This window comes from Mus caroli, unplaced genomic scaffold (assembly GCF_978045245.1).
Source record: "Mus caroli unplaced genomic scaffold, Mus_caroli_1 scaffold_5, whole genome shotgun sequence".
NCBI lineage: Eukaryota > Metazoa > Chordata > Mammalia > Rodentia > Muridae > Mus > Mus caroli.
Genome location: NW_028227260.1, coordinates 146,130,979 through 146,150,242, shown reverse-complemented (window position 1 = coordinate 146,150,242; position 19,264 = coordinate 146,130,979). Strand labels below are relative to the sequence as shown.

Sequence of the window (19,264 nt, the reverse complement as noted above, 5' to 3'; positions counted from 1 at the left end):
GCTATATCATTCACTATTGAAATAACAAATGCTTCATTTATTACTTTGAATACGTGGTGCTTTTGGCCAGTGGAACTCCCACACAGGTTGTCTGTCTTGAAAAACTTTCTTTTGGGAAACACTGTGGAAGGATGAGATGAACCCCTTCAATACTTTCTTTGACCTATGTCTGCACATTAGTTGCAGAATTTCGGCTGCGTCACTGCAGATTTGGAGCAAGACTTCTGATGAGATGCTCACTGCCTCACACAGCCTCCTCAGAAGGATTTTGTTCAAGTGCAACCACAATTATTAAGATACCCCAACTCGGGGCTGGAGAGATGGCTCAGTGGTTAAAGCACTGGCCGCTCTTCCAGAGAACCTGGATTCAATTTCCAGCACCCATGTGGCAACTCCAGTTCCAAGGGATCTGACTCCCTCACACAGACTTACGTGTAAGCAAAGCAACAATGCACATACAATAAGAATAAATCATTTTAAAAAAGAAAAGATGTGCAAAGTGATTAAGCTCCTAGCATATCAACCTGGGGAGCCGGATCACTCTGAGGAGTTTGTTTGTAGGATATTTCTTTGCAGTGAATTTTGTTTGGATCTCAAAAGTCTTTTGACTGTGCCATATGGGGAAGTCACTTAAAATTGCTCAGTCTCTCCAAATTGTCCTAAGTGAGGAGTTCCAAAGTGCATTACTGGTGTTCCAAGAGAAAAATACCATAAGGCAGTAACAAAGTGCTTTGGGACTCTTGAACATTTCACCACCCTGGGTCTAGCCAACTCTCTTCAGTCCTCCCAGCCACTTTTGGATGGAGTCATACACAGCAGGAGAGGACAGATCAGCTTCAGGATGGGAGCTGCTCCTTGTCAGCTGGGTAGGACAAGACAAAGATAAGATAAAGATGAGGACAAGAATGAGGAGGGCGGGGCAAGATAGGAGCTGGTACACTGTCTGCCCTCCCAGGCCTTTCCCAGGCATGCCATTATTTTGGTCATCTGAGACCCTCTGGGGGCTGCATAGTCCTTTTTGCTCAAGGTACTAAAAGGCCAATGGAGCAGTGAGTGGTAGAGAGGACATAGGCCGCAGTGACTGATAATATACAGTTGGGATGGATATGATCGCAGCTAATAGATGTTCTGGGAATGTGGCACATGTAGGTAATCCCAGCATTCAGGAGGCCAAGGTGGGAGGATCAACCTGGCTATAGTAAAGTCCTATTCCAATAAACAACAAACAAAACAACAGCAACAAATAAACGAAAAATACACATTTGGAAGGCATATGACTAGAGTTGGATACTTGGCTCTTCTGTGTGATAGCGCCGTGACTTTGGGAAAATCTCCATACCTTCGTTTCCTCATTTATATTTTGGGAACAAGGTTATGGAGAGTGAGCAGGTTAATGCTTTGTAAGGGTCTGCTTGGCACAGTGCCTAGCACATAGGAAGCACTGAGCAGGACTAGTAACTCAGCTCTCATGCTTTTAATGTCATAAACTCTTCCTTGGAAATAATTAGGGAAGCTGTAACGAAGGTTGTTTAAAAAGACAGCCTTCTTGTCTCCAGAGCATAAAAGATATGGTTACATGGGAATATGAAATGTAAACATCAAAAATAAAATGATTTAGGGAGACACCAGGCAGACTGTCAGAGCCACGCTGTTGGCAAGCCTTCTCATCGTGAAACAATACCTCACTGATGGCTGTGCTGTTTTTATAATAACTGAAAGGAAGGACAGATGAAGGTTAGGGAGAAAGGGAGGAAGGAAGGGAGGGGAAGGAGACAAATCAGAAAGGAAGGCAGAGAGAAAAGAAAATCCTTGGAGATAATTTATTTATTTTTGCCTTAGGGATAAAATCCCAGGCCTCACATGTGTTTGGCAAATACTCTACCACTGAGCTATATCTACTACCCCACCTTCCCTCAGAACAATGTAGAATCAAGGCTGGCCAATGAGAGGGTAAAGGTGCTTGTTGGTAAGTCTGACTGACTACCTGCTGTTGATTACCCAGAACTCAGGGTGAAAGGAAGAAAACTGACCCCTGACCTACACACACACACACACACACACACACATACCACACCACACACTGTGTGTACACATACAATATTGATATATAAAAATTAATTGAAAAAATATACGGATTCAAGATATTAAGGGGGAAACTGAGCATGGACCCCCTTTTACCATAGACTGGGGTCTCTGTTTCCTTCTCTGGAATTTGGGCAGAGGCTTCCGAGGCCTCCTGTCCGTGCGTACAGTAAAATGATGCTCACTTCTTCCAAGGCTAGGTCAGGAGACAGATTCTTCTGGGATCTCTCCCAGAATACTTGCTCTTGGACTCAGCCCCCGCTTTGCCTGGGCCACATGAGAAGGCCACAGGGACATGTAGGAGGGCTGGCTGACAGCCAGCATCAACCACCAGCTGTGTGGGTGACTGAGCCCTTCTGATGGTTCCAGCTCCTGCCTGCTAGTTTGTCCCAGGGAAGCCCAGGCATTGTGAAGTTGAAATAAGATGTCTCCAAGGGTCCCTGTTTGACGTCTTGGCCCATGGAAACCATCATGTACAATAAAATTATCATTGCTTCATGCCGCTCAGAGTCCAAATCACTTGGAGATTTTTTTTTAAAGATTTGTTTATTTATTATATATGTAAGTACACTGTGTTCAGACACCCCAGAATAGGACATCAGATCTTATTACGGATGGTTGTAAGCCACCATGTGGTTGCTGGGACTTGAACTCAGGACCTTTAGAAGAGCAGTCAGTGCTCTTAACCACTGAGCTATCTCTCCAGCCCTTTACTTGGAGATTCTATAGACACAAAGATTGTGGGTTCGAGAAAAGAAAGACGCCAGAACTCTCCCATGGCAATTTGCATTTGAACCCTTAGAATCCATAGCACAAAATATTGAAATCTCCCCTTTAATGAGCATTCAGACTTCTCAGATATTTTCATATGAGCTGTGAGACAAACGGGGAGTTTCTGGACAAGTGCTATGAGGTGAGGTGGAGCCATTGAAAACCTCCCAGCGCTCCAGGGCTCCCCAAGAACCCTGAGCAAATAAAGATTCTCAACTTCCGAGTAATCAGAGAGGGGTCTGGTGTGTGGGGCCCATAGGAAGGCTGAGCAGCCATGCTTTGTGCTTTCGCGCTGATGCTTCGTTAGCTGCCAATGCATGTACGTAATGTAACATGGCAAGTGGATCTGTGTGAGTCCAGCCTAGTCTACAAAATGGGGTCCAGGTCAAAAAAGAAAAGAAAGGTAAGAAAATAGCCAGACTTGGCAACATGTTCCTAGAGTGCCAGCACTCAAGAGACTGAGGTTGGAGGATCCTGAGGCTGAAGCTAGCCTGGGCTACATCATGAGATCCTGTCTCAAACAAATGAAGAGAAAATACCATTTAAAACTGAGAGAAGACACCAGTGATTCTATTTATCCCAATAAAAATATACAAGTAATTCATATTTACTTCTTCTTAGACATAATAAAAAGTAACTCAAATTTAATTTTAAACTCCACCATAATCCTATCATCCAGAGATGTAGAAATATCCACTCAGAATATGTTGCTGAATGCTTTTTTATGTGTTTTAGATTTATTTTAGATTATGCATATGCATGTGGAGGTGAGCACATGACAGGTGTCCTCAGAGGTCAGAGGCATTAGACCCCCCTGGAGCTGGAGTTCCCTGGAGCCTGAACCCCCTGATGTGGGTGCTGAGAACTGAACTTGGGTCCTCTGCAAGAACAGTATACATTCTTCTTAACTGCTGAGCCATCTCTTCATCTCCCTAATTTTATTTTTTAAATCTTAACATTTGTTTGTTTGTTTGTTTATTGGGGGGTGGCATGCAGACTGTGGCACATGTTGAGAGGCCAGAGGGGAACCCATGGGAGTTGGTTCCAAGATTCTAGGTACTTAATTCATGTGCCGAGGCCTAGAGGCAAGAGCCCTTGGTTGCTTAGTCATCTCATAGGCCCTGCTCAGTTATTTTTTAATTGACAAATAACATTCACATGTTTTTATGGAACTTAATGTAACTTTAGGAGGCATGTAGATATATTGTGGAAGAAGCAAATCAGACTTATTAACATATCTAGACCTCACACACTCCCGCCACTACTTTATGGGAAGAAATACACACTGAGGTGAATTGGAATCACCCTGCTGGCAAACATAACGTATGTGTCCTGTTCAACTCACTGTTGCCCATGTTGACACCTTTCCATGTCAGTAACTGTAACTCTACCTTATTATTCCAACAGTCACAAAGGAACACATTGACCCTGTGTACTACAGTTACACGTGTACTACAGTTGATTTCTTATTCTTGGAGATCAAATTGATTCTCCTCCCAGCTTTCTGTGTCAGTCTTGCACTGGACACATATCTAAATAGACCTAACTAATTATTTCTTTTAAAAAAATTCTTAGAAGTGGGATTTTAAGACCAAAAGGGTTTTTGTTGTTGTTCTTGTTTGTTTGTTTGTTTTGAGATGGAGTTTTACTATATAATTGTCTTAAGCCACTGTTCTATTACTGTGAAGAGATACACATGACCACAGCAACTCTTAAAAGGGAAGACATTTAACTGAGGCTCGCTTACTGTTCAGATGTTTAGTCCGTTATCATCATAGTGGGAAGTATGGCAGCATCCAGGCACAGATGGTGCTGGAACAGGAGTGAGGCTTTTACATCTTCATCCATAGGTAGCAGGAAGAAGAGAAGCTCTGAACTTAGAGTGGGCTTCCCCCTCCACCTGCCTCAGAGACAGGGTTTCTCTGTGTAGCCCTGGCTGTCCTGCAATTTACTCTGTAGACCAGGCTGGCCTTCAACTCACAGAGATCTGCCTATTGCTTCCAGAGTGCTAGGATTAAAAGTACTACACTGCCCAGCTGAAATGAGACGCCAACACCCACCCTCAGGGACGCTTCCTCCAATAAGGTCATAATTCCTAATCTTTTTAGGTATACCACTCCCTGGTGACCAAGTATTCAAATTTATGAGCCTATGATGGCCATTCTTATGTAACTTTGGCTGGCCTGGAACTTACTATGTACACTAGGGTGGCCTGAAACTCAAAGAGATTCACCTGCCTCAGCTTTCTGAGTGCTAGGATGGAAGGTGTGTGCTACTATGTATACTTCTATATGGAGAATATATGAACCTGTTGTCCACTATAAACTTTGCAATTGTTTTTCTAAAGTTGTTTGTTGTGTGTTCAGTGATTTTTTCCCTCCATATAGACAGTACCTTCATGTTCAGTGATAATAACAGCATTAGAGAGCCTAGAGAGATGGCTCACTGTGTGTGTGTGTGTGTGTGTGTGTGTGTGTGTGTGTGTGTGCGTGCAACATGAGTGTAAGTGCTTGAAGAAGACAGAGGCATTGGAACAGCTCACAAGTCATATGTGTGGGCATGCACCAGTAACCTCAGCACTTGGGAGGTTGTAGGAGGGCCACACAGTTGACGCTATCCTGTGCTACATACTCTCCCTGCCTCTCATGTAAAGTAGAAGTGAAAAATATAAGAAGGTAGCACCAGCCAGGGCCACACAGTGAAATCCTGTCTTGGAAAACCAAACAAAACAAGAGACAGCGGACCTAATGTAAAAAAAAGCAAAAAGCCCCAGGGTGGGTGATAAAATCCTCAAGGAAATTCAGCCCACTAAGGTACCCTTTATCAATTTCTATACTTTCCAGGTAGGCTAAAATGAGTACTTATTTTTTTCAACCTTAAAAGCTCTATCCCAGGGCTGGAGGTAAAGCTCATTTGATAGAGTCCTTGCTTAGCATACAGTAATCTCTAGCTTCCATTCTCAGCATCACATAAAACCAAGCACAGTAGCACACTCCTGTAATCCCAGACTTGGAGTGGTGGAGGCAGGATTGCCAGGATTTCAAAACCACCTTTACCTACATAGCGAGAAGGTACGTGAGTGGGTAGGTAGGCCTCATAATGGGGCTATGTGAGACCCTGTCTTAAAAACAATATATTCTTAAGATTTGAGTTTTCTTTAAGTAAACAGGCATTTTTTTTGGTGTGATCTATGAGAGACCCCATTCAAGAAAGAGCACGGGGCAGGGGGAGTAGAATGTGAAGGAAGAGAGGTGATCAGAGAAGTTGAAAAAATAACTGGAAGAAAATGTCCTGTGGTAAACCATACATATATACAATTTTGGAAAGAAAATGAGGACTAGCCAGACCACCAAGGACTGTATTTCACATCTGGGCTGCAGTCTGCAGCTGGAGGTTTTCAGACAGTAAATGATCTGATAAGATCCACATTTCAGAGAGTATTTAGGTATAAAGGAAAAAGTCAGTTTTGGAACCAACAAAATTTTCTGTGATGGTATCAGTAGTTTGTTGCTACAATAATGCCACTGAGCAATCACAAAACCACAGCAATAAACAATAGCTTTTATTGCTCACATCTTTGGGGTCAATAAGAGGCCAGCTAATCAATCCTGCTCAACTTGGTGAAGGCCTGGTTACCTGTTGGTTAGTCTAGACTGGCACTGACTTGTTCTGGACAGTCTTTTTAAGGGTGTTATAAAGCCACCAGGCTTGGAAGATGGTTATGGTGTCTCCATCCAGTGACAAAGGTGCTTGCCACCTATTAGTTTTAAGTTCCCTAAAGTCTGTACCTTTGTCCTGAAATGCAGCCCACCATGTACACAAACACCTACCTGTGCCTGTCTCTGGACAAGAAGAACCCATGTAAATATACTCACACCCATGCAGCTTGCTCTACCATAAGCAAAAAACTTCATTGCCTTTGACACAAGTCAGTTGACTTCTGCCAGCCACTGTGAAACTGGGTCAAGTAAATGTCTTAGCTTGCATGTAGGGTAGAATTTCAGTCCCTTAGCAATTCTTCATACCATCAGCTCCATGGGGATCTTTCATATCTGTGTTCCAAATGCAGGGTACAGAGGTAGGTATATAAATGGTATTTCTAAAATTCGTACCAAGTAAATAAAGTAATAATTATTAACAGGTTTGGAAATACCCTTTTACTTGTCCTTGTTCCCAGATCATGTTCATGGGACAATATTTGAGCATCTGGGTATGTTTATTTTGTGCTTCGTTTATTTTTTGAGACAGACTTTCATTATTTAGCCCAAGATGGCCTTGAACCCCTGATCCTCCTGCCTCAGTCTCCTGTGTGCTGTGATAACAGGTGTGTGTCACCATATCTAGCTGTACTGCACTTTTTTTGAGATTTTTTTTAACTTTATTTTATCTGTATGGTTGTTTTTCCTTCATGCATACTTGGGCTTCCTGTGTGTGCAATATCAGAGGAGGGCAGAAGGTGTCATATCTTCTGGAACTAGAGTGAGCCATCCTGTGGTTGCTGGGAAACAAACATGGGTCCTCTGGAAGAGCAGCCAGTGCTCTTAACTACTGAGCTCTCCAGCTCCTGCACTGCACTTAAAAAAGATTTGAGTGGTGTTCCTCTTTCTCCACATCCTCGCCAGCATCTGCTGTCACCTGAATTTTTTATCTTAGCCATTCTGACTGGTGTGAGGTAGAATCTCAGGGTTGTTTTGATTTGCATTTCCCTGATGATTAAGGATGCTGAACATTTTTTCAGGTGCTTCTCAGTCATTCGGTATTCCTCAGGTGAGAATTCTTTGTTTAGCTCTGAGCCCCATTTTTTAATGGGGTTATTTGATTTTCTGGACTCCACCTTCTTGAGTTCTTTATATTATATATTGGATATTAGTCCCCTATCTGATTTAGGATAGGTAAAGATCCTTTCCCAATCTGTTGGTGGCCCTTTTGTCTTATTGACGGTGTCTTTTGCCTTATAGAAGCCTTGCAATTTTATGAGGTCCCATTTGACAATTCTCGATCTTACAGCACAAGCCATTGCTGTTCTATTCAGGAATTTTTCCCTTGTGCCCATATCTTCGAGGCTTTCCCCCACTTTCTCCTCTATAAGTTTCAGTGTCTCTGGTTTTACATGGAGTTCCTTCATCCACTTAGATTTGACCTTAGTACAAGGAGATAGGAATGGATCAATTCGCATTCTTCTACATGATAACCGCCAGTTGTGCCCGCACCATTTGTTGAAAATGCTCTTTTTTCCACTGAATGGTTTTAGCTCCCTTGTCAAAGATCAAGTGACCATAGGTGTGTGGGTTCATTTCTGGATCTTCAATTCTATTCTATTGGTCTACTTGTCTGTCGCTATACCAGTACCATGCAGTTTTTATCACAATTGCTCTGTAGTACAGCTTTAGGTCAGGCATGGTGATTCCACCAGAGGTTCTTTTATCCTTGAGAAGAGTTTTTGCTATCCTAGGTTTTTTGTTATTCCAGATGGATTTGGAGATTGCCCTTTCCAATTCGTTGAAGAATTGAGTTGGAATTTTGATGGGGATTGCATTGAATCTGTAGATTGCTTTTGGCAAGATAGCCATTTTTACTATATTGATCCTGCCATTGTTGGTGGGATTGCAAGCTTGTACAACCACTCTGGAAATCAGTCTGGCGGTTCCTCAAAAAAATTGGACATAGTACTACCGGAGGATCCCGCAATACCTCTCCTAGGCATATATCCAGAAGATGGTCCAACCGGTAACAAGGACACATGCTCCACTATGTTCATAACAGCCTTATTTATAATAGCCAGAAGCTGGAAAGAACCCAGATGCCCCTCAACAGAGGAATGGATACAGAAAATGTGGTACATTTACACAATGGAGTACTACTCAGCTATTAAAAAGAATGAATTTATGAAATTCCTAGCCAAATGGATGGACCTGGAGGGTATCATCCTGAGTGAGGTAACTCAATCACAAAAGAACTCACATGACATGTACTCAATGATAAGTGGATATTAGCCCAGAAACTTAGAATACCCAATATATAAGATACAATTTGTGAAACACATGAAGCTCAGGAAGAACAAAGACCAAGGTGTGGATACTTTGCCCCTTCTTGGAATTGGAAGCAAGGCACCCATGGAAGGAGTTACAGAGACAGAGTTTGGAGCTGAGACGAAAGGATGGACCATCTAGAGACTGCCATACCCGAGGATCCATCCCATAATCAGCCTCCAAACGCTGACACCATTGCATACACTAGCAAGATTTTGCTGAAAGGACCCTGATATGGCTGTCTCTTGTGAGACTATGCCTGGGCCTAGCAAACACAGGAGTGGATGCTCACAGTCAGCTATTGGATGGATCACAGGGCCCCCAATGGAGGAGCTGGAGGAAGTACCCAGGGAGCTGGGGGGATCTGCAACCCTATAGGTGGAACAACAATATGAACTAACCAGTACCCCCCCCACACACACACCAGAGCTCATGTCTCTAGCTGCATATGTATCAGAAGATGGCCTAGTCGGCCATCAGTGGAAAGAGAGGCCCATTGGTCGTGCAGACCTTATATGCCTCAGTGTAGGGGAACGCCAGGACCAAGAGTTGGGAGTTGGTGGGTGGGGGAGTGGGTGAGGGAGCATGTGGGGGACTTTTGGGATAGCATTGGAAATGTAAATGAAATAAATACCTAATAATAATAAAAAAGATTTGAGTGGTATACTTCAGCTCTTAAGGGTAGTGTTCCCATATCTCTGAAACTTTTCATATGCAGATATATGTCTTCTCACTTCTCTTCTCTCTGTCTGTCCTGTTTATGTCTGTCTGTCTGTCTCTGTCTCTGTGTTTCTTTCTCTCTGTGTGTGTTTCTGTTTCTGTCTGTCTCTGTCTGTCTCTGTCTCTCTCTGTCTCTGTGTGTCTCTGTCTCTCTGTGTATCTCTGTCTCTCTCTTTCTCTCTCTCTCCCCCACCCCAGCATGCACATGTGTGGATGTGTGTAGGCCAGAGGTCAACCCTGGGCGTTATTCCTCAGGAGTTGTCTCATCTATTTGCCTTGTATGTTGAGACAATGTCTCTCATTGACTTGGAGCTTGCCAATTAGGCTAGGCTGGCTGACAAGTGAGCCCCAGGGATCTGCTTATCTCTTATCTCTTCCTCTCCAGCTCTGGGATTACAAGTGTGTGCTATCAAACCTGGCTTTCTTTTCTACTTCTTATGCAGGTTCTGGGGATTGAACTCAGGTCTTTATGGTTGTATGTCAAACACTTTATCCTGACTGAGCCATCTTCCCAGATCTTTGATTTTTCTTTCTCTTTCTGAATCTGTCCCTGTGTCTCTGTCTGTCTCTGTCTGTCTGTCTCTACGACTCTTCTCTCTCTCTCTCTCTCTCTCTCTCTCTCTCTCTCTCTCTCTCTCTCTCTCTCTCTCTCTCTGTTTTGTTTCTTTTTTCAAGACAGGGTTTCACTGTCTACCTGGCTGTCCTGGAACTCACTTTGTAGACCAGGCTGGCTTCGAATTCAAAGACCTGACTGCCTCTGTTCCCAGAGTGCTGGAATTAAGGCATGTGCCACAACCAACAGGTCAACTTTGATTTCTTTATGACCATTTTTTCCTGTAGACTTTAGACAAGGAACTTATGATGCTTCTATATCTACTTGTAAATTAGATTCTATTTGTCCAACTGAGCATGTAAACCCAGAGGCAAGATGGGAAAATAAAACTAAAACTCAACAGTCTGAAAAGGAGAGGAATGGGTAGATTAGGGCAACATATCCATGCGAGTGTGTTGTGTAACTTTCCTGCAGCTGTCTGCTCAGCTGCTGGAGTCTGAGCTAAAGGTCAAAAGAGAGCATCTCCATGTACATATTTTCTGATTTAAAAAGTGTTAAAGCATTTTAGACTCAAATATCTTCGTGCACTCAAGACCCACAGATGAATTTTAATAAAGCATATAGGACAGGATATGCTTACTCAGTGCAGATGTGAAGTCACCCATGTTGAAACTGCATTCATTAACTGCATCAGTCCCTAGTACAGATCCTGTCTTCCTGCTGACTCCCAAGACAGGCTCAGAGCTGCATGAGTCATAGTTTTGACAGTGCAGACAGCAGCGGGGTGTTTCTCTTCTCACTCTGGCTCTTGTTTGCTTGTGCTGATTGGAAAGCAAGGGTGAGAATGGAATTCTAACTCCATTCAAAAGGCTCCAGATGAGGGGTTACTTAAAGACTTATAAAAGTTACTTTGAAAGTAGCTTTTTGAATGGAACAGCTCTCGTGTATACTGCAATGCAATGAAAACTGGGCATGCATGAGTGATGCATGCGTTCCCTTAATCCCAGCCCCGGGAAGCTGATGCAGGAGGATTGGTACAAGTTCAAGGCTAGTTTGCTCTACATGAAGAATTTCACTGCATTTTAAAAAAATATATAATATTTTTAAAAACTGCAAAAAATGAACACTATCCCCTCTCCACCCAAACTGCTGATAAATGTGGTAATGAAATGAACAGTTCTCAAAAGAAGAAACCCAAATGACCAATAAGTACTTTTAAAGGTATTTCTAGCAATCAAGGAGATGCAAATAAAAATGACTTCTAGGTTCCATCTCACCCCAGTGAGAATGACTGTCCACAAATCAAATGGCAACAACTGTGGGGAAAGAGGAATTGTATTCCCTGCTGGGGGGATAGAAATGAATGTGCCCTTTATGGAAACCAATATGGAGGTTTCTCAAAAAACTAAATGTAGAGCGATCATAAGACCCAACTGTCTTAGGTAGGGTTTTACTGCTGTGAACAGACACCATGACCAAGGCAACTCTTATAAGGACAACATGTAATTGAGTCTGGCTTACAGGTTCAGGGGTTCAGACCATTATCACCAAAGTAGGAACATGGCAGTATCCAGGCAGGCAAAGTCCAAGAGGAGCTGAGAGTTCTATATCTTCATCTGAAGGCTGCTAGTGGAAGACTGACTTTCAGGCAGTGGAGTAAGGGTCTTATAGCCCACCCCACAGTAACACACCGACTCCAACAAGGCCACACATCTTAATAATGCTACTCCCTAGACTAAACATGTACAAACCATCATATCAACTCTACTACCCCAGGGGCACATACCTGAAGGGCTCCATATGCTATCACAGAGACACTAGTGCATCCATGCTCACTGAAGCTCTGTTCATTATAGCAAGGAAATAGAATCAGCCTAGATGCCCATCAGTTGATGGACTCATAGTGAAACTAAGATATATATATATATATATATATATATATATATATATATATATATATATATATATATATATAATGGAACAGCCAAATTAAATTATGAAGATCCAAGAAAATGGATGCATCTTGAAATTATTATATCAATAAGGTGTCCCGACTCAGAAAGAGAAACAGAATTTGCAGGATTCCTCCCATGTGCAGATCCTAGCTGTAATGTGCATACAGTAAAAAGGGCCAGGTTGGGAGGAAGGAGTACTGAGGAAGGGAGAGCAGGTAATAGATTCCATGTGATGTGAAAGTAGTTAAAAGGGCACTAGGGTTAGAAGGGTACAAGGAGGGGGCAGAGAGATAAGAGAGAAGAGCCAGGTGATCAACGAAAGCTATCTCTGAAAATGCTCTAACCAATAGAGTCTAAAGAAACAAAACACCTTATATGATAATTTTAAAGCAAAAAATAAAAAAAAAATAAGCTGGGCATTGTAACTTTAATTTTTTTCAAAGCTTATTTTTAAAGATGGTTCTTAAACACTTTAACCACCATTGTAGTTCACCACCCACCAAAGGTAGTGGGAAAGAAAGGACACAGGGGAGTGGACCTGTTTTGAAAGGTTCTTTGGAGCAACTCCTGTCTGTGTTGTCTGGAAATCAGCAGTTCAGTTCCCAGGTCAGCAGCAGCAGCGTGATCCACTCGCAAACACTTCACAGATACACCAGCAGTCCAGTCCAGTAGAGTCAGGCTAGTAACAGTGGTGACATGACTTAGCAGAGACAGCCAGGCCTCAGCCTCCTTGAGTCAGCAAGAGGGACCAGGAGGAATGCCAGAAGTTCCTGGCTGTGCCTCTCTCAGGGAAGTGAAGATCAGCAAAGACTCCAGACCAACAAGCATTGTTCAGCTAGCTTTATAAGCAAGGCTAGCTTAGCCTTATCACCATCCAGCAAGTTCTATTTACTCTCCTTCCAAATATCACATGTCCCCCCACAGGTCTTGTCTCAGCACCCGAGTTTGTCTCAGCTGACATTACTCTGCCAATCAGCCTGAGTCCAAGAAAGTGGCAAGAAAGTACAGCACACCACCAGAACAGCTGATTTTAGTGCATTTCTCAGAGAAATGCAGCTGACAAATGCAGCTCAACTGCACAATGTAAAGCAGATGAATATATGCGTCCTTAGCAAAGAATCTATCATGTCCTTCCATGCTTTAGTAGAACATCCTCTCTCCTGTGTCTGCTTCAGCTAAACATTCCTTAATGTGTCTGCCCCAGCAAAACACCATCCAACTGACTTTCCAAAGAACTCTTAAGTTTCTACTTCAGGCCATGATGTCACGTATTTTTAATCCCAGCACTTGGGAGGCTGAGGCAGGCAGATCTCTGTGTGTTTGAGGACAGCCTGGGTTACATAGCAAGTTTCAGGGCGGCCAGGACTACACAGTGAGACCTTGACTCAAATACACACACACACACACACAAGTAAAATGCAGGAAATATACTTCTATTTTAAAATCTATGGTGATATTTAAATATTGAACACTGAGAGATATCAAGAGACCAACTGATCACTTAAAAAATGAATAAAATGAGGCTGGAGAGATGGCTCAGTAGTTAAGAGCACTGGTTGCTCTTCAAGAGGACCAATTCCAGGGCTTCTGATGCCCTCATACAGATATACATGCAGGCAAAACACCAATGTACATAAAATAAGAATAGATTGATTATTTAAAAATGGATAAAATATAAAGTATCAAGAATATACCCTGATTTCCCTATAGAAACTGTGTCACTAGCACATTGGGGAAGTAGTTCTTGATAAAATTATCCTAAGTGATCAAAAAATTGACAGACTTAGATCTGAATGATGATAATCTACAGGTGCTACTATCAAGGAGAAACACAACCAGCCATGATGATCTCCTGAAGCTAGAATTTACTATCACAGTCATGAAACCAAGATCAAAGTCAAAACTAAGGGATGGAGAGATGGCTCAGCAGTTAAGAGCATAAACCCGTCTTGCAGAGGACCCGGGTCCAGGTCCCAGCACCTATAACAGGCTGCTCACAACCACCTGTAACTCCAGCTCCATGTGATCCAACACCTTCTGGCCTTTGAGAGCACTTGCACTCACACAGGCACATACAGATATGCACAATTAAAACTAAATCTTTTTTAAAATATCAAACTGAATCTAGAGGTCCAAAGGGGGTCTGAGGAGATCAGAGAAGGCAGTGGGGGATGAATATGAGCCATTTTATATGCTGATGAAATTATCAAGGAATAAACATTTAATTTTTTTTAAAAGAAAGGGGGTGTAGAGATGGCTCAGAAGTGAGGAGCACTTTTTGCTCTTGTGAGGAACTGGGTTCAATTCTTGGCACCCACATGGTAGCTAATGATCATCTGACCTCTCTTCTGACCTCCTCAGATACCAGACATGTAAATGGTATGCATAAATACATGCAGGAAAAACATCCCCACACATTAAAACAAATAAGTCTTCGAAACAAAAAGGAAAAAGAAAAGTGAGTCTAACTAAACTTCTGGGCATCAGTCACCATTGACAAGAAAAGCAGGTGCAGAATCCCTGTGGAAATGCACCAGGAGTGTGTCATTAGGAAAAGTGAAAGGCTCAGAAGCTCTGCAGATCCAATGCTCTGTGCTCATCTACAAAAAAAGAAAAAGTAAGTAAAAGAAAGAAGTGTGGAAGGAAATTAGATGTAAAGAAATGTAAAGGCCAGGAATGATGGCACACTCCTTTGATCCCAGCAATTAGGAGGCAAAGGCAGGAAGATCTCTGTGAGTCTGTAGCTGCATAGAGAGTTCTAGGCCAACCAGGACTACATAGTAAATGAGACCCTGTCTTAAAAAAATAAGAAGGAAACAGGGAGAGGGGAGGGGAGGGGAGGAGAGAGGAGAGACACAGAGAGACACAGAGAGAGACTCCCATTGGCCAGTCTGGTTGACTATTGCAGCTCATGCACTAAACTCCATTCTCATAAAACAGAAAAAAAAAAAAACCCAGTAAAGTATCCAAGACAAGTGTATATATATAAAACAGTGACTTCTTATGAAGCTGTACTTTCATGACTACTGAACAGGTCGATAGAAATTCTTTGCTATTCATTCTCAAAAGAGAAGAGGCTAAGGGCGTTGAAGAGCCTGCCACTCAGGAGCCAAGAACACACCTAGCCATGCGTGGGCAGGAGGAAAAATAAACTGTACCAGGAGTTTGGGACAAGGCAGAGTTAAGCTCCTGTTAGTAATGGATGGGGAAGGGATCACAAGTTCTTTGGATGAATCATACTTCACTTCCTGGAACAATTTATTTCCCTGAGCATCAAATTCAGACCAGCCAATTGCCACCAGAAATGAAAGTGTACCTTTGGTACTTTGCTGTTCACGGTAGAGAGAAAGGGCTAGCTCCAAAGAACAGATTTCATACAGAGAAATGTAGTCACATCTCACAGGCAATGCACAGTGTTCCTGGAGCTGTGTTCCAGGAGGCAGCCAGCTCTTTCCACCAAGAAATCTACCGAAGATGAGGACCATGTTACACATATAATACAGAAATATCTGGGCAAAACTCCCAAAGAGAAGGGAATGGCAAATGTCAGAGCAGAAGAAAGGCTATGGACTACCAAAGATTTTATTTAGCACCAAATGAGCTACTAACACACATGTATTAGAGTTCTAAAATTCACTTAAAAAAGGAAAAGAAAACTGGCAATACTAATTGCTGGCAAACATGAAGTTCATTTCTTGCTACTGAAGAGGATATAACAATCTGGAAGCCTGTCAGTTTTTTCATAACTAAACATAGTCTTATTGTGCAATACAGCAATTGTACTTCTAAGTATTTAATCAACTATTATTGAGTTGTTCTCACACAAAACCCCTACATAGAAATGTTTAAAGCAGATTTATTCACAGTTGCCTGAAACAGGAAACAACCAAGAAACCAAGAGGTATTTCAACAGATGGCTGTATGAACAAACGGGTACATCTGTACACTGCAATACTATTCAGTTATTTAAAAAATAAATGAAGTGGGCTAGAAATGTCACATGTCCCCAGCACAGTGTCAAGCAGAAGAGCTTCGCTACCGGAAAAGTCCCCATGCTTCATTTACTCCAGGGCTCCTCTCCTCTAAAACCATGGCAACCACTGCTCTGCTTATGAGCTCTCATTTGCCCTTTCCTAAATACCAGAGAAAATGCCTTTCTTTACTGGTTCCTTTCACTTAACATGGGCATCTGGAGCACCATCTTTTCCTCTTCTTGGCTATTCTCTCCTTTTCCCTAGGCTGGGGATGGGTCTCAAGACAATTGTTCCACCACCGAGTTTCAGCCCCAGCCCTTTCTAATCTTTATCCTGTGATCAGGTCTCACTAAACTCTTTGATTGTCCTTGATATTTTCCTGCCTCAGCCTCCTGAGTAACTGGGATTAAAGGGGTGTGCTACCATGACTGGCCTTCATCCACATTCTTGTATGGCTTGATTGTATTTTTTTTTATTTTGAGACAGAGTTTCATATAGCTCAGTTTCATATAGCCAAGGCTTTTGACTTCCTGTGTAGTCAAGGATGACCTCAAATTTCAGATCCTCTCGCCTCAGGCTCCCAAGTGCTGAAATTTCAGAAATGTGCCACAGTATCCAGTTTATAGAGTGAACCCAGGATCTCCGTGTATGCTCTATACCAACGGAGGCTCCAGATGCCTTTGTTAAGCAAAAGGAACCAGTAAAGAAAGGCATTTTCTCTGGTATTTAGGAAAGGGCAAATGAGAGCTCATAAGCAGAGCAGTGGTTGCCATGGTTTTGGAGGAGAGGAGCCCTTGAGTAAATGAAGCACGGAGGAAGCTTCATGGTAGTGAAACTCTTCTGTTTAACACTGTGCTGGGGACATATGACATTATGCATTTCTCAGAATCTATAGAGTATACCTTAATGTAGGCAAGGTTTTTTTTTCCTTCCTTTTAAAAAATCATAGGTTAGGGGATTGGAAGATGGAGTGCAGAATGTGACTAAAGAGTCTTACGGCACTACACATGTACAAAATAATTTCACTGGCGTGGATAGAAAGAAAAAGTGTTGAGCCAAGCAACTAGCATGAGACTAAAGATGAAAGGAACTAGAGTCTAACCTGTAGTTGTCTGAGTTGTTCCCCATGAGGTTACATTAACCAGTCTGACGCTATAGTATGCTATATACCATAAGCCAACTATTAAACAAATGGAGGGTGGCTGTTTTGTGTTGGAGTGGGGAGTTACGAATAGTCAATGAGGAAAGGCTGGAATGGTCTGAATAGTGCTGCGGGGAGGGGAAAAAAAAAAGGACCTTAAGGTAGAAGCAGATTCTCATTTTCGGACAGGAACTAACTATACAATACAAAATAAGACCAGAGCATCTGGTAGTCCAGAAGGACACAAAATCTGTACTCAAAATACTATTGCTCAGCCAGATGGAGAGATGGCTCAGAGGTTGAGAGTACTTGCTGCTCTTGCACAAGACCCAACTTCAGTTCCAGCATCCATGTTGGAAGGCTCACAACAGTCTGTAACTCCAGCTCCAGGGAGATCTTATACTCCTTGGGCACCTGGGCTAACATGCACATATCCACCAATATACACTGTCCCACACCCTCACACTCCCACACACCTACACACAATTAAAAATAAAAACAAATAAACCTTAATTAAAAAATGTTTGCTTAGGTGACCATGGTGACATTGGGGAGACTGAGGCAGGAGCTAGTGGCTTCAAGGCTACCCTGGGCTACATGATTATACACTGTTGCACCAGCAATAATGACACTAGTAGACCCCATCAGGTTTAACTCACTGTGACTTAGATTACTGTTCCATACTGAGGATCTACTCCTGACACATGACCAGTGATCATTAAATAAGTATATTTGTGGAAATTTAAAACTTACATATGCACCAACCTTAAGAAAAACACAGATGGACTGGGGAGATGTCCCAGCTGAGAATGTGCTGCTACATATGCACAAGGACCTAAGTTTGATTGTAACACCCACATAAAAAAAGCTGGACATGGTAGCTCATGCTTGTGATTCCCAGCACCAGAGAGGAGGGAGGTGAATCCTGGGGATTGCTGGCTAGCCAACCTAACCTAATCAACTCGCCCTAACTCAGTGAAAAGCCTTTCTCAAAAACAAAACAAAACAAAACAGGTAGACAGTACCAATCCTATTTTTTTTCTTCTTTGCTTTCTATTGTCATGATAGTACCACCGTGATCAAAAGCAACCTGGGAAAGAAAGGGTTTGTTTTATCTTACAACTTGTAGTTCATCATCCAGGAAAGTCAGGGTAGGAACTCAAGGCAGGAATCTGGAGGCAGGAACTGATGCAGGAACTGAGGCCATGGAGGAGTATTGCTCACTGGATTGCTCCTCTCTATGGCTGCTGTGCTTAGCAGTTGTCCCATGATGATGCCATCTCCAAAATGCTGAAGTCTCTGAAACTGGGCTGCTGCATCACCAAAAACCTCTTGTGGTACCTTGGTTGTATCATCACCACCTTTTCGGTTGGCAAACCCAGGGGACCCATCTTGGGAGCAGAGGTGGATATGACACTAACCTCACCTCTGGGCATCTGGCACACAACTTTGATCTTGTTGGGCCCGGCTGGACTTGGGCAGTATGGTGGAGGTAGCTGGTGTCAGGTGAACACTGGGGACAACCAAAAAAAGGTGCATTTAGTTTTCTTGGAGCCAAAAGCAGAAGAGCTCATCAGATAATTTTTACCAAGTATGCTGAGATGGCTTAGCAGTTAGATGGTAAATCGTTACAAGAAATATATTTGAAACAATTTGGTTTAGTTTCTCTCTCGTTTTTAAAAAAGATTTATTTATTTATTTATTTATTTATTTAATATATATAGATACACTGTAGCTGAACAGATGGTTGTAAGCCTTCATGTGGTTGTTCGGAATTGAATTTTTTAGGACCTCTATCCACTCCTGTTGACCCCACTTGCTAGTCCTTGCTCCTGCTTATTATACATAAGTATACTGTAGCTGTCTTTAGACATGCCATTCCCATTATGGGTGGTTGTGAGCCACCATGTGGTTGCTGGGATTTGAACTCAGGACCTTCAGAAGAGCAGTCAGTGCTCTTACCCACTGAGCCATCTCACCAGCCCTTTCTCTTCTTGATGTTGTAATAAAAACACTTTTATGAGACCAACTTAGGGGAG

The 19,264-nt window shown here is 42.5% G+C and overlaps 1 long non-coding RNA gene across 1 annotated transcript in view; it reads right to left on the bottom strand.

Annotated features, from left to right (window-relative positions):
• Nucleotides 1-19,264, bottom strand: part of LOC147004844 (uncharacterized) — a 233,769-nt gene that overhangs the window by 186,719 nt on the left and 27,786 nt on the right. The window contains exon 2 of the long non-coding RNA XR_015047194.1: nucleotides 18,346-18,738. This is a non-coding gene — a long non-coding RNA (uncharacterized LOC147004844). The remainder of the gene's footprint in view (nucleotides 1-18,345; nucleotides 18,739-19,264) is intronic.